Genomic DNA, 22,349 nt, shown 5'->3' on the forward strand with positions numbered 1-22,349 from the left:
CACCAGGGCACGAGTCTGCTAAGAATTAGAATCCGGAAAGTCAGCACATCATTATCTCAACCCTCAGGCCAATTCTCCAACTCCACAAAAGTCAAAGTGTGGAATGAGGATGGCAGAATGTGGCTGAGGACCTCTCCACCCCCCGCCAGCAGATTCTCCATTTCATATGATAGGCGGAATCATGCCCCCGCCAAGACAGCCACATCCCAATGCCCACAGTCTGTGACTGCGCTGTCTTCTGTAGCAAAAGGAATGGGATGATGAGGGCCACTGGCCTTGAGGAGGGAAGCTGTCTGGGGCCACTGGGGGGGGGGGGGCCTGTGTGATCACAAGTGTCCTCCAAGTGAGAGAAGAAGGCAGGAGTCAAGGGCAGGGAGAGACTGGAAGGAGCTACTCTGCTGGCTTTGAAGCTGGAAGAAGGCACCATGCACCAACGAGCACAGACCGTCTCTGGAGGTGAGAAAAAGAAGGGGAATTCTCTCCCCAGGGGCTCAGCAAGGAGCAGCCCTGCTGATGCCTCGGCTTGGGCCCAGCAAGGCCCGTGCTGAGTTTCTGACCTCCAGGAGTGCGAGATAATAAGCCCGTGCTGTTTCCAGCCATTGTGTTGGTGGTGCAGCCATTGGAAAACTACAGACAGAATGGGTCATTGAGAAGTGAGGGACTTCACAGGGAACCCAGGCATCTTGCAGGTTTTCACTCCGGGCATTGGAGAAGGGGCCCGTGCATGAAGCGGACTTTGCAAATTCCAGTTGTCGTCGGCCTAGAAGATCTCGTGTGGATAAGAGAACCACAAAGGAGGTGGCGCTCCACCCAGAGTGGTGCTGCTTCCTGTGCAGGAAGTCTGACCGTCAGGCACTCAGGAAGCCCCAGAGAGTGCAGCCGGGGCCGAGGATTCCACCCTGGAGTCCTGGCCCTTTCAGGACGCTGCCCAGAATGTCCCCGTGTCCCCAGAGTCACTGGTGCCCTGCGGGTGCCGGGGTTGCAGTGGGCTCCAGGACAGAATCTTCAGGAAATGCCACGGCTGGAATCCGACTTCAGGGAGGGTAAGAAGCAGGGATGGGGCGTAGGCGGCGGTGGCGAGGGCAGGGGCCTCGGAGCAGCCCCCCGCGCAGGGTTCTCACCCCCAAACTACTGACACCAGGGCTGGAGAGGTCTTTGCTGTGGGCAGCTGTCCTGTGCACAGTAGGATGGTCAGCAGTGTCTCCGTCCAGTAACGAGCCCTTTCCCTCACTCTCACCCCAGTTGTGACTGTAAAAATGTCTCCTGATCGTGTCGAATGTCCTCTGGGGCTCAGGGGGATGCAAATCAGCCCAGGCTGACTCCGGCTAAATTCCATGCCCTCCTCCAGTGACAGGTGGGGGAAGCAATCCATTGTTTCACTGAAACCAGCAATCCTGCAGAGGAAGCTGTACCTCCTTCCCTGCAGTGCCCTGACCAACTTCTTGTCTCTGTGGGTTTGCCCACTCTGGGCGTGTCATACACCTGGGATCACACAGAAGGCAGCGTCTGTGTGTCTGGCTTCTTCTCTCCACATAATGTTTTCCAGGGTCACCCTTGCAGGAGCGTCTGTCGATCTTCAATCTCATCCCATTGCTTGCACGTACCGCATCTGTGTGCAGCCATGCATTGGCGGATGGACATTTGGGTCGTTCCACTTTGTGGCTGCTATAATGCTGCCATGAACTCACGTGTACAAGCTTTGACGTGGACATGGGCTTTGAATTCTCTTGGGAAAAAGCCTGGGAACGGGAATGCCGAGTGACTCAGTGCAGCCTGTGGAGGAGCTGCCATGCAGGCTTCAACGCAGCCGCACCATCTAAGCAAACACTGGAGGCACTGTGCTCCCGGTGGGGCGTGCATGACGGTGAGCCACACAGGGGATCTTGCGGCTTCTGGAGGCCACGCCTTTCAAAAGTACAGACATGGGCAAAATACATTGTAATGATATGTTTGATTAACTCAGTGTAATCAAAATGGGGTTTCCATATAAAAATTATTTTTGAAAGATTTTATTTATTTGATGGGTAGAGTTACAGACAGTGAGAGAGAGAGAGAGACAAAGGTCTTCCAACCGATGGTTCACCCCCCAAATGGCTGCAATGGCCAGTGCTGCACCGATCCAAAGCCAGGAGCCAGGTGCCTCCTCCTGGTCTCCCACGTGGGTGCAGGGCCCAAGCACTTGGGCCATCCTCCACTGCCTTCCCAGGCCACAGCGGAGAGCTGGACTGGAAGAGGAGCAACTGGGACTAGAACCCGGTGCCCATATGAGATGTTGGCGCCTCGGGCAGAGGATTAACTTAGTGTGCCACGGCGCCACCCCCACATATGAAAATTATTAATGAAATGCTTCCCATTCTTTTTTGGCATTAAGTCTTCAACATCTGGCTCACCTTTTCCACTCATGACATATCTCAGTTCTGATGCTAACTCTCCATTGGAGACACTTGATCTGTACTTACAGCTCATGAAATGAATGGTTAAAGAATAGATTCACCTACCCCCACGTTTCTAAACCTACTTGAAGTTTTCCTAATCGAATCACATACACCAGCTTTTAAAAAAATGTACACACATATTAATGACAATGAAATAAAAGGTAAGCCTGACTTCCTTTGCCATACAAGGCACACGCCGAGGGCTCACTAACCACATCTGGCCAGGGGCTCCTGCTTGGAACGCCCAGCTCAAAGTTATTTCTGTTGTAATTGTGGTTTTCAAAAACCAAACTGCTGCAGGCCACAACCTTGGTTTTCTTCTCTCTACTACAGCTGATCCAGCGACAACCGTAGCTCTCTTTCTCTTTCTTGTAAAGAGACGTTACCTTTTAGGGCACTTTTAGATTCACAGCGACAAGGAGCAGCAGGTAGGCAGTTCTCCCCCACACCCTGGCCTTCCTACCTCCCCAGGCACAGCCGTCCCCTTGGCTGCAATGAATGGACCTCCATGGTTCACAGTTATCTTCCAGTGTCCCTGCTGACACAGGGCTCACGCTGGCTGCTGTGCACGGTGCCATGCGTCTGTGGGTATAGTTGCAGTTTGACCTTAAGGGGAAGGGCTACTCCATGTGTCCTACATATGCCTAGTTGTGATGAGCACTTTCAAACACAGAAACAGCAAACAGCAGCCTCTGGGAGCCCCTCCGGCTCCCCAGCCCCCAACCCTTACAGCCGTATTTCTCCTGAGCGGCTGTGGCTCCAGCAGCCCCCAGCGCTAGGGCTTAGGTGTCCCAGTTGGCATCCTGGCAGCTCTGCTGCTTGTTGGATGGGCTCCATGGTGGCTCCTGTGTCACTTTAAAAACAACATGCCTCCCTGCCTGGAGGAGGCCATCTATCAGGTTACCGTCAGGCTATGGGACAAAAGAGGACACATTCCAGCCGTTTTTGAGGTCGCAGGTCACGGCGCCCGCGGAGATGAGCTGTGGAAGAGCAGGATCACATTGTGTCCTGAGTTTTCATCAGGCGGAGTCTCGGGGCTGGGGTCAGCAGGTGGACAAACAGCAGCACCGTCTCCCCCGGAGGCAGGGACGTCAGGGCCCAGGTCCTGGAGGGTCCCCGGTTGGGCTGGGCACTGCTTCTCCTCCTGGGGAGCTTGTCAAAGGGCAGCTTTGCTTCTCTGGTTCTGCGGGTCTGGAGAGGGGCAGTATGTCTCACCAACTCCCAGGGATTTCCGGTGGCTATGCTTTGAGGCACAAAGGCTTAGAGCTTCCCCCAGAAAGAGTGCCATGTGCCCTCCACACACACAGGCGTGCGCACACACACATGCACACTCAGTCCCCCCATCCCCGATCTTGTCTGACATGCTTTCAGTGGAAATAGGTGCTAGGGCTGTGCTAAGTCCTCTGCTCATTTCGTTATCTCCACTGCCCCAGGAGATAAGTCCTATTCTTATCCAGGCTCTGGGCTGGGAAGTGGAGGAGCCTTGCTCTGAACAGAGTCTGCCTGACGCTGGGCCCTCATCCGCAGCCACGACATGGAATTGCTTCCCGGATTCCATTTTAGGTCTGAGTTCCTTGAGCTCTCGATGGAACTAAAATAAACTCACGGGTGACCGCGACTGCTGCTGTGGAAGGGGACTAAGTCACTGGGCGGAAGGGATGGTGACGGTCTCTTTTACTGTGTATGCACGTGTACCATGTGTGAATGGGTTACCTATTCAGGATACACTAATGAACGGTTTAAACAAATGAGCCCGCAGCCTTCGTCGTTAGAACCCCATCCCAGTGGCTGGGCTCCGAGCGAGCGACGGGACCTTCCCCTCCGCACCGGGCATCGGCGTCACTATGAGACAGTGGGGACGCTGGGGGTCTGCACCTTCCTGCCAGGTGCCCGGGATACACTGACCCCCAGTCGGTGTGGACCTTTCCAGAGCAGGGGGACCCCACAGTCACCCTTGGGTGCCTAGACGATCCTGGTGAAAATGACGCTGCTCAGAGCCAGGTGTGCGCGTCCCTTTCCTCCAGGCAGCTTGGCGTGAGCTGAGCTAGCAGGTGCTTGTCTTGTTATACGTTGACGGAACAGTGGCTGGAAAGTGACTGGGCTCAGCCACTCTGGGACCCCAGGTGTGATCTGAAGCTCAGGGCTGTGCCCATGAGATTGTGCATTTAATGTAAGTTTTAAAGGAGTTCAGGTTAATCACTTCCCTATCCATCTAGCAAGTGAATGTAACCACTAAGAAGGCATCACAGGAAGAAACTCTGGGCCAATTAGCTTACGCTGGACGGGGAAGCCTGCAGTGTAATTGGCCGTAGTTAAGAGTGCCGTGTTAGTCGTAATTGGCTCAGTGGAACATATAAAAGGCGTCTCAAAAAGTTCAAGGAAAAATGAAATTAAATGATGCTTATTTTGCTGCCAAATTTTTTGAACTCCATACATGGTTTTTTCATAGTATATATTTTTTCACAAAATTTTTTTTTGAAAGACAGTGAAGAGGAGAGAGATAAGCATGGATCTCCCATCCACTAGTTCATCCCCATAATGTCTGCAACAGCTGGGGACGGGCCAGCATGAAGCCAGGAGCCCAGAATTTGATCTGTGGGTGGTAAGGACCTGCTGCCTCTCAGGGTGTGTGTGTGTGTGTGTGTGTGTTTTTGTTTTGTTTTGTTTGTTTTTTAGCAGGAAGCTGGATTGGAAGTGGAGATTTGAACCCAGGTACTCTGATCAGGATGAGGGCATCTCAGTGGCATCTTAACCACTGTGCCAAATGCCTGCCCTCGTCCGTGAACCTTTTAGAGGCCTCTTGTATGCACAGATTTCAAGATTTACTCTGTACCAGAATAAACTTACCTTTCAGTTTTTTTTTTTTCGTGAAATTTCTGAAGTGCTGTCATGTTGCGGGGGGTAAGGGTCAGTGTGACTGGAACATGGTGCATACAGATGGTAATATTAGAAAGGTGGGGGAGGGGCTGGCACTGAAGCATAGCTGGTAAAGTCACCACCTGCAATGCCGGCATCCCACATGGACACCAGTTTAAGTCCTGGCTGCTCCACTTCTGAGCCAGCTAGCTCCCTGCTAATATGACTGGGAAAGCAGCAGGGGATGGCTCAAATATTTTGGACCCCTGCACCCACATAAGTGACCCAGATGAAGCTCCTGGCTCCTGGCTTTGGATTGGTCCAGTTCCGGCTATTGTGGATATTTGGGGAGTGAACCAGAGGATGGAAGATCTCTCTCTCTGAACTCTGCCTTTCAAATAAATAAATAAATCTTTTTTAAAAAAAGAGAGAGAGAGAAAGGCGGGAACCAGAACTTGGTAGGGTATCATCACTGGCCTAGGGAGTAAGGAAAAACCTAGCCAAATACTAGCAAATACCACATTTCTATAAATACCTTGGAATACCTCCTCCCAGCCCCCAAAGAAATCACTGGGCCCAAATCCTTGGTTCGCCTTATATACAGATGTACAATACCTTCGTGGCTCTCCCCATCATTAGTGAGAAACATAGACAAGTGTGAATCGTACCAGCACACGGCCATCGCTGCACTGACACTCAGCCCAACACACAGCCATACGGAATGTCCCTGTCACTCCCTGGTGCCATCTGGAGCCACACATCTTGCAGACTGTGGTGCACGTTCACCTGAGTCTTTCAGAAGTCCTCGTCCCTTGTCCTGCAGGGCCTGCCAAGAGCCCACGAGTCTCCTTGTACTGTCGGCCCACTGGGCTCACTGCTGGGAGCTGACCGTGGCCCTGACTCCCGGGACCTCAGGCCGGGCAGCTCCCTCCTCCCTTCCCGTGCTGCATCAGGGCCTCGAAGCTTGCAGGGTGCCACCCAGCCACGCCTCTGCAGTCTGTGCCTTCTGGGCAGCCGTGTGATCCTGGAAGCTGGGAGCAGAGACGACCCCAGCTCTGGTCTAATCGCCGTCACCGCCTTCCTCTCTCAGCGGCAGACATCAGAGCCCCTTCAGGCCTCCGGTCCAAGCGCTCCTTTCCAACAAAGATGTACTGAATCCCTCCTAAGGACTAGGTCCCTTTCTAGGTCCCTTTCTAGGTACCAGGGATGCAGCCTTGAGCAAGGAAGGCCCAGCCCTCAGAAAGCTTACCCTAGAGGGAGCCACGCAACCCGCAGACACTCGCGCTGTGACAAACCAGCTGGCGACCAGCTAGACAGACGGAAAAGCAGGTCCCGAGTCAGGAGGGACCTGACCTTACAGATGGCGTCAGTGCTCTCTGGATCTAAATAACTGTCCAGAAAATCCTCAAAAGCCCCCCAGGATCGGAAGTCTTGATGCCCAAGAGTCTGGACCGCAGGCGGGTTCCTTCCTCCCCGTTCCATCCCCTCGTGGAGGCAGTGAGGGAGAGCCCCCCTCCATCTGCTTGAACAGGGACAGAAGAAGCTGCTCTGGTGTGATGCCCATCAAGTCACGCAGAGGGGAGAGGGATGAGCACCTGATCCCCCCACCCCTGCCAGATGTCCGAGGGGCGGGCCCCTGGGAGGCCGGGAGGGGCTTGGAGTTTGCTGGAGGGCAGACGTGGCCTGCAGACTGAGCTGCACCCCATCCCCCGCTGCTGCTGCGGATGCTGCTCTCACATCTGAACCTGGCCCTCAACATGGCGAGGGTGCTGCACCGTCCAGAGGACTCCGAAACTCAGAGGACTGGCTTGTAAAGATGTGAACAGACTGGAACTTAGAGAAGGTCAAAGGCACAAAGCAGCAGGAGCGGGCCAGTCCCTAAGTAACCTGCTGTTACCCCTCAGGCTGCTCCTGCCGGCCCAGTTGCCTTCATCAAGAGGGGCCAGGGCAGGAGGAAGCTGGGAAAATCATGGCCGGCTTCTCCCAGGAGCCTCCAAATATCTTCTCTGCAATAAGGCTTGGATCACCTTGAATCTCTAGCTTTCTACACTGCTTTGAAGTTCCCATACTCTCGGAGTGAGCTGTGCTAGGATCGCCCCCTACGGAACTGTGACACACGTGTGGGCTCGTTCCAACCATGGAGACCATCTAGACCAGCCAGGCTCCTAGCCGGATCCTTCAGGTCTCTGCACGTGTGAGACAAGGGAGGACACAGAGGCCTGTGGTCTGTGGCTGACCCGAAGGACCAATCAAGATGGCAGAGACACGGACCAAGGGGCCCCCAGGCTGGATCCTAGGAGAAGCAGTCCCACAGCCAGGAGCAGGAGCACCTCTAGGCTCGTGCCCACTCGGGGATGTTGATGACCGGGGCTGGAGGAACAGGTTCAGGGTGCAGCCGGGGGTCAGGGAGAGTGGGGTGAACCCTGGAGCCCATCACAGCCACAGAGCCCTCATGCTCTCCCCCGGGCCCTGGCTATCAGACCACGGGCATGTATGATTTTCTGCACTCCTGGTTCAGCACCGGCATCCTGCCGTCATCTTCACCCAGACCTGCCTGGTGAACCTGCACACCGATGACCGAGGTGGACGATCGGCCCCGCCGTAGCTCAGAGGACAGCTGACAGCACACAGGTGGATGAAGCCCTTATGTCGTCACTTGTGTGTCAAGTACCACAGCAAGCATCTTCAGTCCCCAGAGAGGCTACTGACTGTGCGACTCCCTGGGCTGGACTCTGGGTGGTCTGTGATACATTCTGAGCCTGCAGCCCCCATGTCAGCCTGTGCCTGTCAATCCTAGTCCCTCGGGTGGCCAGCAACCTTTGGCTTCTTTTTGCTTGGAGCTGCATCACCCAAGTCTCTGCCACCATCATCACTCGGCCTCACTCCATCTGCCTCTGTGTTCAGAGTCCCTTCTTCTGATTAAAAAAAAAAAAAAAAAAAAAAAAAAAAAAAAAAAAAAACAGTCATGGGCTTAGGGCCCACTCTAATCCAGCATGGCCCCATCCTAACGTGACTACATCTGCAAAGCCCTGTATCCAAACAGGGTCACGTTCGGGCATACCAGGGGTTAGGACGTGGAAGCATCTTTTGGGGGGGGGGGACACAATTCAAGCCACTCCTGGCCTTTCACCCCCACTGTGGTCCAGGCCCCCTGACCTCCTCCGGACATAGTGATAGCTCACTGGCGACCTTCTCTCCTTGCTGGAGAGCCACTGGCTCTCAGTCTGGAGCACCTCCCTGCACAGAATGTATGTTCCCAGGAGACAGGGACTTCGACCCGAGCCCAGGACCAGGCCTGGGACACAGAGGGGGCTCAGTGAGTATTTGTCGAGTGAAGGAATGAAGGAATGAGTAGGTGTAACTGCACAAGCAGCAAATGAATGAATTCTGTAACTTTCCCAGATGTGCACCCCCCTCCTCCTCTTCCCTGAAGCAGAATGAGCTTCTCCCATAGCTGTGTGGTGTTTACTGTATGGTGTAGTCATTTCTTTTCCCAGCCGGGATGTTATTCTGTGAGCTGGGTCTGATTCATCTTTGAATGCTCAGGACAAACACGCTGCCCATCAACATGGGCTGAACGGAACTGAGTTAAAGAGGTGAGACGGAAACCTGAAAACTCGCATTCCCCCGCCCCTGCTGTGGACTGTCATCTGCAGAGCTGGGGCAGGAGGCAAAATTGCAAATGCTGTAAGTTCCCCTTTCTGCTGAGGTATGACAAATTATCCTTCTGAGTCAGCACAGGTATTTTGATACTGTGTGTAGAGATTTGGGGCATTTTTTTTTTTAAGCAATGGTTTAAAAACAAGTGCTTCACGTTTACCATCAAACTGAGGGGTTGGGCAGGAAGACGACCAGCCAGAGAGCCACTCCAAATCTGGTTCAGGGTCTACATCCGACAGTGCAAGGGGCTCTGCAGGCACTGCCTCTCTTCTCCAATCACAGATGTGCTTATCTTTATATCAATGTGCCCCGAGTGGATTGCAGGCCCCGAAAGGCTAGGCTGGAGTCAGGGATGGGGAGGAGATAAACCCCCCTGGGTTGCCCTGAATTCCACGCTCTGGGCAAGCTTTGTTCACCTTATAAACACGCATAATCTCCAGCAGAGAGTCAACCCCCCTGTGCGTATCCTGCTGCTAGAAGGTCCTTCTAGACCTTTCTATTCCCACGTCCACACCACCCATCCAGTGCCGAGGCCATGGGGAGGGAGGATAGTAGAGCATGCTGGGAAAAGAGGGGGGTGGCTGTGTGGGTTGAGTAGGGTCCCCCCCCCAAATCTATGTCCACCTGGAACCTCTAAACCCGACCTTATTTAAATAAAGCCAAGATCTTTGCAGATGTTAGAAGGGGGTTGTAGTGGGTTACAATGGGCCCTAAATGCAGGCACTGGGGTCTAAGAAGAGACGGAGACACACACACACAGAGGGAATGCGGCCTCGGGAAGACAGAGGTGGAGTCAGGAGTGAGGCGGTTATGAGTCAAGGTCAGGCAGTGGTGGCCAGGAGCCACTAGGGCCAGAAGAAGCAAGCGAGGTCCCTCTCCTGGCCCCTTCACGGGGAGCGCGCCCCTGGGGCCACCGTGAATTCAGACTGCTGGGCTCCGCAGCTAAGACAGGCAAGTACGAAGTGCACTGGATTCTAAGTGGCCCGGTGTGTGGTCTTTGTTCCCACAGCCCTAGGAAACATATGCAGCTGCCAACGGGGTACCGAGGAATCCACAGAAATAATTTCTTTTCCCATTTCTGCCTCCAGGAACTTCTTCCCCAGGAGCTCAGGGGCAGGGTTTTGGTTTGGATTCAGCAGAGAGAGGGGTTCTCTAAATTCCTTTTGTGTTGGGTCAGTCCTATCTCCGCTCAGTCAGAAAGCAAGCATGTGTGGGAGTTGGGCTGGTGGGCGCCCTCCCCGTCGAGAGACCCTGGGAGGAGGGAGCCGACAGAGACAGAGTCAGGCCAGGGGGCATTCGAGTCCTAACTGCACTTTTCCCAGTGCCAGGAAGACAAGTTAAGGGAAACCCCTAGGACAGGAGAGTTTCCTCAATTCTCTCTTGGGAATGGGGAGACAGTGTCTCCTCGCCAGCCCCTTGGGGGTGCACAGAGACCACCTTCCCAAGGAGCAGGGGCAGGGGCAGGGGCAGCAGCCCCCAGAGGGCTGAGCAGCCCCTAAAGGAGGCTCAAGGGCAGCAGGACTGTCAGAGACAAAGTTTTCTCATTCTCTATTCATCCCCAAGCCCCTGCATGGGATGGGGGCAGGCTGCAAAGGAATTGCAGCGACATGACGTGCACACCTGAGGTGGGAGGCGTGTGCATTTGTAAACCACTCAACGCGAGGGCCCTATATGCTTGGCCGCCCTACCTCAGATCCGAAGCATGGACCCCGAGACATCTGCTTTCTTCCTCAGTTCTCAACTTTTCCCACCAGCCTCCACTCCCCAGAAGCTTCTCTGTCAATTATCGCTTTCCTGTATACCTACCAGGGAAGCTAATTTCATGGATGCAGACAACACAGTCCCTGAATTTCCAGTCTCTTCTGCACCGTGGTCCTCCCCACCTCTCGTCCTACCTTTGAGTCCCCTTGTCTTTACAGTACACGTGCTTTAGACTTATTCCTGCAGGTGCACAGGGCAATTTTACAGCTCTGTGCCCATTGGACATCACCGTCCTTAGCGCCTGCTACCCAGCTCTGGCTGGGGCAGTCACACTGATGTCTTGGGGTGGGGGTACATATTTGAAATGTCAGTTGCTCATGGTTAAAAATAAAAGATGCTTCTCTCTCGACTCAAAAAGGAACATAAGGCCTTGGTTTGGGTCCCGGGAAGAGCAGGGTAAGTCAGTGATGAAGAACAGCTGCGTTCAGGAGACGCTGCCTGTTAACCACAGCACAGAGCTTTTGGCAATCTCCTGATGGGAAAGTTCAGCCTCAACACAGAGGGAAGAGACACGGAGGTGGCACAGCCTTCCTCTGTCCTCCTGGGCACCTACTGTGTGTCATGTACAAACAAGGAGAACAAGAACAAGGCTGATCCTGCCCTTCCTCTCGTGGATCTCAATGTCCCGGGAAATTCGGTTTCTTCCGCTGAAAGAGTGGTCTCTGGATAGAATTGGGTTACTGTTACCCCGGGTGATGGCGAGGGGCACATTCTGCAGAGGGCGAAGCCAGCCCTGAGGACACAGCTCTCCTGCAGACTTATAAGAGGAGGCTCAGGAGATGGATGGGGACCATCAAGCCCAAAACTGCACGTGCTCCCCATCCTTTGGGGACGAACCGTGGAAGTAGGCGGCATGACTACTATTTATGTTTATATTCAGATTTTCCGAGTGCCACAAGCCGTCCTCGCTGTGTGCTTTGAAGCCCACGCCTAGTAGGCAAAGGGCTGGGGTAGCAACTGTGACAAGTATTTCCTGTCTCTGAAGCTTACAAGAACCTGCTCTGTATGGCGTATTATTGTCAATGCAGTACGGTAATTGCCACTACCTTGGTTTTGATTTTGCTCACAAATTCTAGAAACTGTAAAGAGTGATATTGATTTGAAAATACTCTCCTAGAACCTACGATTTAATTTTTCCTCTTATTATCCAGTCTGAAATCTGCAGTGAAGTTTCAGGCTGTGGCACGTAAACAACACCATTTGCTCACCCCAGCCCATGGCCTCCCACAGGGATTCGTTCTGAGGCTCTGTGGGTGCTGAGGAGGGCACCCAGGGGCCCAGGGGATCTGGAGCCCCCCTGAGACTGTAAACAACATAGTGTGACTAAAGCGAGGTTTTCTGGGATGTAGCTATGACTGTCCTCATTCCTCCAAGGGCTCTGTATCCCACCAAGTGTTAGCAGCGACATTGGAGCCAGTGACCACTGGCCTTTCTGTGGCTGTGACACTGTCCGTTGGTATGGACCAGCCTCTAGAATTGGCCTCAGGCCTGTGGGACCACAATGAGGCCCAGTGCCTGGAAGGGCAGGGCAGTTAATTCACCGAGGAGGGAGAAGGAGAGCGAGCGGGGAGGGACGGGGAAGCACCAGGATGCCGGGAACACCGCTGTGTGGAGCCCTGTTCCCAGCCCGCTGATCCTTCCTGCCTCTCTGGGGTCCCCGGGGCTCCTCCTCCATCAGTCTGAATACAGGGACATGCTGTATCCTTTCCCCTGCCAACTCCCATACTCCGTAGGGACCATCAGACCTCAAAGTGTTAGGAGCCAAAGGGACAGCTGGCTCCAATGGAAGGGCGAGGGTGAAGCCCCAAGTCCGCGCTCCTGCTGCTTACCGGGCAGCAGGCCACTGAACACCAGCACCAGCGGGGACCAAGAAATGAGAGCGACCCTCGACCCTCTCACTTTCCCGTGGGCGACAGCCTCGCAATTCTGGCTTCTCCAAAGCCGCTCTCCGTGTAGAGCAGGCCCAGGACCACGCGTGGTTCTCTAGTGCCACATCCCTTTTCCATAGCCCTCCTCCATCCATGTCCTGCTCTCACCAAGACACCAGAGCACCAGCAGAACTCCAAAGACCACTCTGAACCACCAAGTAGAATTCAGGAAGAGCTGTTGCCTGCACAGTCCGTCTTTTCTTAGGTCTCTGAGTCTCCCAACTGCACTCTGTAGAAACAAGGGTGTCCCCTCATGTCCTGTCAAAGCCTCACAGGAGAGGAAGACGGCTGCTCCTGAGACGGTTTGACTGGAGAGTCAGTGTATTCCTCCTTAGAACCAAGCCTGACATGTGGTAAGGGTTGTGCTGGGCTCGGGGATTAACATTGTTAATGGTCCCACTACTACTCGCCTCGCGCCCTTGAGATGCGCCATCCACACGTGGGGCTCCTGGTTCGTGCCCTGGGACCCTGCCACTCCCACCCTGCTCCCAGGTAGAGCCCCCGATCAACGCACCGCGCCCCTGAGCCTGAGACGGTGGGAGTCATAGAAACCCAGCCCTCTCCCAACACAAGATCCAGATGGTATTTTACCAACCCTGGGTCTTTCTCAAGAAATCAGGACAGACTTGTCATAGCAGGTGGTTGAGGACGTCTTGCCTCCAAGGAGGGAACGGGATGAAGAGGAGCCCTTCAAATGACGAGGTGTTGGGATCAGGTTTCAGGCTGGGGGGTTTCATCTGAGTATTAAGTAGGGCATAGTCCTCCACATTATCGCATTCACATTCGAAGCCTTTAAGTGAAACTTGGTTCTGGGCAGCGAGACAACTCCTAAAAATAAACTCAAGTTCCTGAAATATTCTGGTTTGTCTTAAGCTTTCTTTGGCTGGGGCCTGGGCCGTCTATTTTCAGTTTCGGAGCCCCAGGTGGTATGGATTTGATCTATCGGGTGACGAATGGCCCAGTGCCGCGGTGCCTGTGGTGATGGGCTCAGCAGATATTTAGAAAGGTTAGCTGTGGGCGCGGCTGCCACCGCCCAGCATGGGAGAGGCGTTGGGGAGGTCTCATGTAAAGATTCCTGGAGCCGCAGGGGGAAACTGATGATGCGTAGACAACCCCTGTAGGACACAGTGCTGTTTGTACCAGGTTCAGAGAAGGAAGGAAGAACATCAAAAGAACACGAAAGCAAGAAAAACAGGAGTTGGAGAAAGAGAGTTAGCCCATGGTAGGACACCTTGGCAGTGGAAGTGGTGCCCGGCTGAAGCAAGGGCCAGAGCGGCTTGGCTCTGCTGGCCCGAGGTGTCTGCCTGGTTCTAACCATGGCCTCTCCTTGGTGATCCATCTTCTCGTATTTCCCCACTCCCCCTCCCCGCCTCTACTTCAAGTTCACCTTGCCTCAGGCCCTTTTGATCCCTTGGCATTTTTCCCAGCCCCTTGAGCCCTTTTCTGGAGCCACACTGCTTGCTCTTTATGGCCCTGTGTCCTTCAGGCTAATCTGTACCAGGAACCGCCCAGCGCCTCCATAGGGTGGGCCTCATATACTTTTCTCTTGCATCCCGTAGGATGCTTTAAGCTGTAGCTAACAGAAGAGCCAAAGAGTGGCAGTGAAAGCATAAAGAGCTTTGTTGTTTGCAAGGCGTGTGGTGGTAGACGGTCTCGGTAGTTCTGGGATGCCTACGGCTCCCGACTTCCTTCTCTCTCTCTGCTCCACCCTCATAGTGTGTTGGCTTTTCCTTCTTGGGCTGGCTGCCCCAGGCCTGGAAGATTGCTAGTGGGAACACCAAGCATCTCACTGTGATGAAAGGAAGAGGGGTGGGCGGTGGGCAAGGTACCCACCAGGCTATACCTGCTATGGTTTGAAGGTGTGGCCTGGAATTGCAAGTGCTGGAAACTCAATCCCCAAAGTCAAACGAGAATCGTTATTTGTGGGGGGTGGGGTGGGGGTGGGCTCTAGGAGGTGATTGGGTTTACATGAGGTTCTGAGGCTGGGGTCCCCAGGACGCCATATGTAGCTTGATAAGGGGAAGAGGCCCTGAGTGAGTTTGTTTGCTCTGCCTTCCCATGGGCCATGTTTTCACGCACCAAGAAGGCCCTCACCTGAAATCAAGCAGATGGGGTGCCAGGCTCCTGTGCCTCCCAGCTTCCAGAGCCATGAGGCAAATACACCCCTGTTCTCTATACATCAGACAGCCTCGGGTATTTTATTATAGCAACAGAAAATGGGCCACAGCAGTACTTTACGCGAAGAAAGCAAAGCTTCCCCAGAAGTCCCTTGGTGGTATCCCTGGCCTATCTCACCAACCCGATAGACGCCTTGTGCCCACCCAGCTCTGCAGGAGGCTGGCAGACATGTGGCTGACTGTGCAGCCTCCTGAGCTGGAGGAAACGAGAGAGGAAGGGCTTTGGGACACTGTTTGGCAGCCCACAGCGTCTGCCACCTGTGCACTGGCATCAGTAGAGACCTCAGTGGCTGGGGTGCAGGGCACTATCCATGAATTCTCACGATTGACTCACGTAATGTAAGAGTGCGGCTCTGGCTTCTGCAATGCGGGGTCCTATTGTTGGAGGAACAGTGCTGGTAGAGGAAGAGGATGACCAGTGGTAACCTTTCTACCCTCTGTCCACTTGGTTAAGTTCTATCCCTGTGGTCATTGGCAAAACTTGTCAAGATTCCTTATTTATCTTTCTCACATACATTTTGTCTCTTCAACTGTGTTGATAAACTACTAGAGGAGAAAGGGCTTATCTCACGCCACCTTCTATTGTAAGTGATTTGAATTATTGTCAAGTGCTTTGGTGGCATCCAAGACACTGTCACTGATGATGAGTAGAACCTGGACCATCAGGGGAGTGGACAAGGAGGCAGTTGTGGGGAGCAACTCGGACTAGACTGTTACTGGAATTAAGACTTATTCTATGCATCTGCTCTCCCACAATATGGCGCTGGGAGAGGAGGAAACAGCTTCTACACAGCTGCCTCCAGTTCAACCAATAAACAGCAGGACCTGCTCCTAATTGGAGGAGAGCAGCGTACTCGGCGTGTGGGTAGCAGAGTTGGGATTGGTGGAAGAGGACTATCAGGGAGGAGAGAGACAACATGCACCAGGAACATCTATCTGAAGGAACACCTGTGCAGCCCCCGAGAAAGCCGGCCGGCGGTGTGCCGCTCCCCTGCGGAAGTGGGGAAAGTGGCAGGGGGAACCGCCCTTCCACGGAGGTGGAAGGGACGGTAGCCAACCCAGGAAGAACCAGCAGCAAACCTGGGGAGGGCCGAGCAGACAAAAGAACAGCGCAGGGTCCTGTGTTGTTCCTCCGTGAAGAGGGGGAGCGACATAATGGTGCCGTGACTCGGATAGGAAGCCTAGGAGGCATAATGGTGCCGTGACTCGGATATGAAGCCTAGGCAAGGTTTAGTGTCGTTCCTCCATGAAGAGGGGGAGCGACATAATGGTGCCGTGACTCGGATAGGAAGCCTAGGCAGGGTCCTGTGTCGTTCCTCCACGAAGAGGGGGAGCGACAGGCAGTGTGCCTGTTAGATCCATGGCGGGCACACTTAGGAGGCAGGGCTTTTGGGAAAGCCAACCCAAGGGGCCAGTGCTGTGGCGTAGCGGGTAAAGCTACTGCCTGTGGCCCCAGCATCCCATGTGGACTCTGATTCAAGTCTCGGCTGCTTCACTTCCAACCAGCTCCTTGCCAATGGCCTGGGGAAGCAGCGGAAGATGTCCCAAGTGCTTGGGCCCCTGCACTCAAGTGGGAGATCAGGAAGAAGTGGCTCCCAGTTTCAGCCTGGCCATGGTGGTCGTTTGGGGAGTGGATTAGTAGATGAAAGATTCTCTGTCTCTCTGTAACACAGCCTTTCAAATAATAAAATAAATCTTTAAAAGAAAAGATTTCAGGCAAAGTCAACCTATGCAAACAAAGTATCGCGGGATCAGAGGCTCGGCGAGAAGGGTTTCCGTTGGAGAAAACGTGCACACTGAGTGCGAGTTTTCAAGCTTGATGCTGCTCTCAAAAAGGAGTTTATACTGCAACTCAGCTCGGCTCGCTGTTTCCCCTGCTGGTGTCCGTTCCCGTGTTTATCCATTCAGCAAAGTTCTCTGGGTCCCTTCCCCGTGCTGGGGTCGGGGTGGGGCTCTGGCCCCTGGATCCCACTGATCTCATGCTCAGTTCTCAGCTAACACCTCTCTGCTCCGAGTGCACCCAGCAGTGGCCGCTCCGTGACCACGGATCCGTTGGACCCAGCAGAGGGAGCAGCGTGCTATGCTTTCTCAGTGGAGGGCACCGGCAGATCCTGTAGCAGGATGCAGATTCTGGTCATTTCAGCGCCACGGAGCCCGGCCCAGACTCCAGGCCAGAGCCTGTCCTTCCTGCTGGCCTCTCTACGTGGAACTGGCACCCGCATGGCTTCCCTGCTCCTAAGGCCTCCTGCCTTCTCCTCCAAGTTTCTGTGTGGCCTATGTGAGGGGATTTCAAACAGTTTGTAGAAAAATGGAATTCAGAGTTTGGTGAAAAGTGATTTTTGAAATCTGTGTGTAGTTTTTTTCTTGTAGTTCATAGGTTTTTTGTTTGCACCAAAGTAAAGCTCAGAGTTTTCTTGTGTTAAGATTTATTTATTTATCTAAAAGGCAGAGTGACAGAGAGAAGGAAAGACAGAGACAGAGAGACAGAGATCTTTCATCTGCTGGTTTGCTCCTCAAATGGCCACAACTGCCGTGGCTGGGCTAAGTTGAAGCCAGGAACCAGGAACTCCCTCTGGGTCCCCGATGTGGGTGGCAGGGGCTCAAGTACTTGGCCATCTTCCACTTCCTTCCCAGGTGCATTAGCAGGGAGCTGGATTGGAAGCAGAATAGCTGGGACTCGAACTGGTGCAGGTATGGGATGTCAGCGGCAAAAGCAGGCCCTTAACCTACTGTGCCACAATGCCACCTCCAAACTCATGTTTTAATTCCATCTTCCCACAAGCCTTCAAAGGTGCCCTCATATACCCGATGCCCAGGCCACGGAGAGCAAGTGCTCCCTCTGCAGTCCCCACTCTCCATCGCACACAGAGTGTGACAGCCTCACCTCTGCCCTCCAGGGCCTGGACACCCCTGCTGCCCGTGCCACCTGTGTGATGCCGGCCTATCACCTGCACCCAGAAAGGAGGGGCACCCCTCACGGAGGGATCCCCCAATCAGCGCTGGCCTGGCTGAACTAGCCAATGTCCCTGCCTTCTGGCGGCCTAACCGTACCTTCCCCAGCTGGATCTCAACACTTCCCAAGCAGCTTTCCTCAGGATCACGTGGGCGGACTCTCAGGCCTTCCAGAAGTCTTTGCCACCGTTAGCAATCCGCCACATCAGACGCCCCTTCCATAACCTGCCACTTGGTTCCTGTGTCTGCCCGCGCCAGGCGAGCCCTTCCCTGGCAAAGAAGCCACAACAGTATCTCTACTTCAGATCTGTTTTAGGGGTCAAGTGAGACAGCCCTGGCGAGGTCTCCAGCTTTGTGGCTCTGCTCACCAGCACTCTCCGTTTCCTCTTGGTCTAAGCTCAGCCTTTTTCATTTATTTATTTATTTCTCACAAAGAACAGTGCGTGCCTTCTGGGCAGCAGGCACCACGCCAGGCACTGGGCAGCACAGTGCTGACACGCATGTGGTTAACCTGAGGGGAGGAGACAGAGGGTCAGAGAGGCGGAAGAGGTGACCCCAGGGTCGTGCGCTGCATCAGATCTAGGTGGGCTACAGACCCAGGTTGCCAGTCCTCCAAACACACACACAACGGGCAATGCCTGGGCTTCCTTCAAGGGCCCTACACATTCCTTCTCTGCACCTGAATGAGAACAATTCCCACCCAATGAACCCTCCCCTCCCAGAACTCACCACTCCCCCTGTAATGAGCGCAGGCCAGCAGTGGGAGAGTCACTGGCTGGAGCTCTTTCGTAATGACTTCACCAAGAGGTCTACTCCTAAAAGAAAGGTCTGACTCATGTGAGAGGTGCAAGCCTGTGGTTCCCCTTTTTGTGTGAGCTGAGCGAAAACCTCCCAGCCTGCTCTTGGAACCGCTGCCACAGGCCCTTGCAAACACGTCCCAGACCGCTAAACATACCACTTGCGGAAAGCAATCCCATTGGTTCAAGTCAACTCTATAGAATTTCACATCAGCAGTGGGCCAACTGCATGGTTTGTTGCTTGGACAGAACTTTCAAAGGCCAACGTGTCAAGTCCACTGATGTTTCCTAGGTGCTTAAACACTGCCTGAGACACGGTAGAGGCTCACTAAATGTTTGCTGAAGGAGGGGCCAGCCCTTGTGGCACAACTGGTTAAGCCGCTTCCCACAATGCTGGAATCCCATATTGGAGCACCGGTGTGAGTCTTAGCTGCTCTGTTTCCAAATCAACTCTCTACTAATGCATCCAGGAAAGCAGTAGATGGCGATCCAAGTACTCGGGTACCTCCTGCCCACGTGGGAGACTCCAATGGAGTTCTAGGCCCTGGCTTCAGTCTGGACCAAACCCGGCCATTACAGCCATTTGGGGGGTGACCAGTGATATCTGTCTGTCTGTGTCTCTCCCTCTTTCTCTCACTCTGTCATTTTGTCAAATAAATGAATAAATATTTCAAAAATGTCGAATGAATTTATGTGGTCAAGGATCCAACATAAGCCTTTATGTGTGGGGCTTCAGTAGGATGTTTTAAAGTCATATTTCATTTTACAAGGAAGAGTGGGAAGAAGTAAAAATGCCTTAATTGGAACATGACAGTGTTGTAAATCAAGGCACGATGACCCTACGATTATAGATTCCAATGGCCAAACTCATCCCGCTCAGAATACACTCATCCTGTGTCATCGCTCCAGATGTTAGTATCTCCCCCACTCTGTGGACACGGTTGTCACCATTAATGGGGGGACAAGAATAATTAGGCCCCACCCCTTTGTACATCTTAAGCATTATAGCAGCTCGTTAACTGGAGCCCTGGGAAAACATTGCCCAGTGCCTAGCAGAGAACTCCACACATGGAAGCTTCTCTCTAAATGTCTGTTGGTATTGATTGACACTCTGATGACAGCAAGACCTTCAAATAAAAAACTGACAGAGGGCATGGAAATTCTGCCCTGGTGGAAAGGCCCAAGAGAGGGGCTGTGGAGGTTTGGGGGGGCAGCGTCTCCACACCCCTCCAGGCTCTCCGGGGAGCTGCACGTGTTTACAGATCCAGCACGCTGGGGGCTGGCATTGTGGCGCCAGGGTGAAGCTGCCACTTGCGACACCAGCATCCCATGTCAGAGTGCTGGTTCCCAGCTACCACGCTTCCAGTCCAGCTTCCTGCTAATGCGCCTGGGAAGGCAGCAGAGGATGGGCCCACGTGCCTGGCCGCCTACCACCCATGTGGGAGACTCAGACACAGCGCAAGGCTCCTGGCTTTGTCCTGGCCCTGTCTCAGCCGTTGCTGAGTGACCCAGTGGATGGAAGAGCCGTCTCTCCCTTTCTCTGTTGCTCTGCCTTTCAAACAAACAAACGATTCACTGGGGCTTATGCTGTAGTTCATTATAAAAAAAAATCTGGAGGCCGGTGCTATGACGCAACAGGTTACTACTCCCACATGGGTGCCGGTTCCAGTCCCTGCTGCTCCTCTTCCAATCCAACTCTCTGCTGTGGCCTGGGAGGCAGTGGAACATGGCCCAAGTCTTTGGACCCCTGCACCCGTGTGGGAGACCTGGAAGAAGCTACTGGCTGCTAGCTTCAGATTGGTGCAGCTCCAGCCATTGCAGCCATTTGGGGAGTGAACCAGCAGATGGAAGACCTCTCTCTTGGTCTCCTCTCCCTCTGTCTGTAACTCTACCTCTCAAATAAATAAATAAAATCTTAAAAAAATCAAAATAAATGTAAAAAACCGGACCATCATGTTACAATGGAAAAGGGAAAGATGATTTCTGGGAAATAGAAGGTTTTCAAAAAAGGGAACAGTTTGCCAAGTGCACACTTTCCTCTTGGGACCAGAACCTGTGCTACATGGGCAGAGCAGTAGTTCCCAGAAATCATCTTTTTTGTTTTCCCTTTTCCATTTAAAAATGATGCAGAAGAAAAATGGATACAGAAAGAGATTAAATACATTTTTCTCTCTTTTTTTTTTTTTTTTTTTTGAAAGACCAGGATGTGAGCCAGGGGTGCTCTTGGCTAAAGTCTCAGTTAAAATAGGACTGTCCCAAGTCAGGAGCAGACAGAAGTCCACAACCTGTCAAATAAGCAGGTTTAATGGGAGACGTTCGGTAGAGCGGTGTGAATGGCATGTGGTTCATTCATTTATTCACGCCTTCAACAGATGCTAATTAGGCCACTACCATGTGCTGCTCTTTGCAGCAGGTCTTAAACACAACACAAAGGGTGCTTGTTGCAGACTCGCCCATCCTAGCCCATTGCCTGGACACATCCTAACGTATCGGAGGCATTCGGAAGTTGTTGAATGGGTTCTTGTTCAATTAGCATATTTAGGCCAATGAACTCTGAAACAAATGGACCTTCAGAGTAGCTTAAAAGGAAAATACAAAAGGCAACTGCCTGGCAGTGCTGTTTTGGACGTGGTTTGCGTGAGTTCCCCAGAGCTTCCAAGTATGGGAGGCTTTGGTCCGCAGGGTGAGACACTGAGGTAGTGGAACCCTTGGTGGGGGGTAGTGGGAGGTGACTGCGTCCCATTCGCCCTTGGGGAGGGATTAAGGTTGGTTTTGCAGAGTGAGTTGGGTATCTTGGAAATAGATTCCATCAAGAGCAGCTTCTCAGAAAGCAGCAAGTCTGGTTTTCCCCACTCTCCCGCTGTTTTTCTGCTGTGTTGTGAAGCAGCCATGAGGCCACCCTTCCCCCCACCACCGGGTGAGCAGATGCCAGCGCGAGGCCCTGGGTGCTCAAGATTATGTGCTCACAAAGTCTCTCTGCTTTACAATGTACCTGCCTCGGGTACGTGGTTCCAGCAACACACAATGCATTCAGACAGGTGGCAAATTGCCTGGGGGGCGCACAGAAAAAGAAGTGGGGGGCTGCTGTCCTGGCTCCTGCTGATAATATGTACAGGGATTGACCAAAAGGCAGCCAGACCACAGCCCACGGAAATAAGCCTGAGGACCTTGGAGCTGCATGGTGCACACGAGCGTCCCAGCTTTACGTGGTCATACAGGGAGAGGGAGACCCCACCCTCCCTTCTCTCCAAGGCCAGCCCTAGGCGCTCTGCGTGTTTGAATGGGGCTACTCCGAAGCAGGGGACTGGGGCAAGAGACTGAGTCGCTTGCTAACAATTAGCACCAGTTCCTGTCTCTGGCTAGACACAGTTTTATTTTGAAATAGTAAAAGAGCTAAAAGTTTCAAAAGACAATGATTTAAGAGCTTGTTCTTCCTTCAACGACATCCAGTGTCATCCAACACTCAGACAACCATGACAGGCTCAGGCCCTAGAATGTAAAGTTGCACCCCCACCTTCCTTCCTCTCCCCCTCTCCAAGACCCTGAGAAGTCCTGAATCCCCTACCTCTCCTGGTGGTGGTTGTCTGCCCCAGGACATTTGGGAGGGAGAGGGGAGAGGGAAAAGGGGAGAGGGGAGAGGGGAGAGGGGAGAGGGGAGAGGGGAGAGGGGAGAGGGGAGAGGGGAGAGGGGAGAGGGAGAGACACGGACAGAGACAAAGACAGAGAGAGGGAAATCATTAAATAAATGATGATGGTTGGGAAGCGTTTTGCTTATGATGGTGA

General features: G+C 53.3%; 1 protein-coding gene across 5 annotated transcripts in view; it reads left to right on the top strand.

Moving 5' to 3' along the window:
- Positions 1 to 22,349, top strand: part of ALPK2 (alpha kinase 2) — a 114,725-nt gene that overhangs the window by 59,631 nt on the left and 32,745 nt on the right. The window lies entirely within an intron of this gene.

The sequence above is a fragment of the Oryctolagus cuniculus genome, chromosome 10 (genome assembly GCF_964237555.1).
Source record: "Oryctolagus cuniculus chromosome 10, mOryCun1.1, whole genome shotgun sequence".
Classification (NCBI taxonomy): domain Eukaryota; kingdom Metazoa; phylum Chordata; class Mammalia; order Lagomorpha; family Leporidae; genus Oryctolagus; species Oryctolagus cuniculus.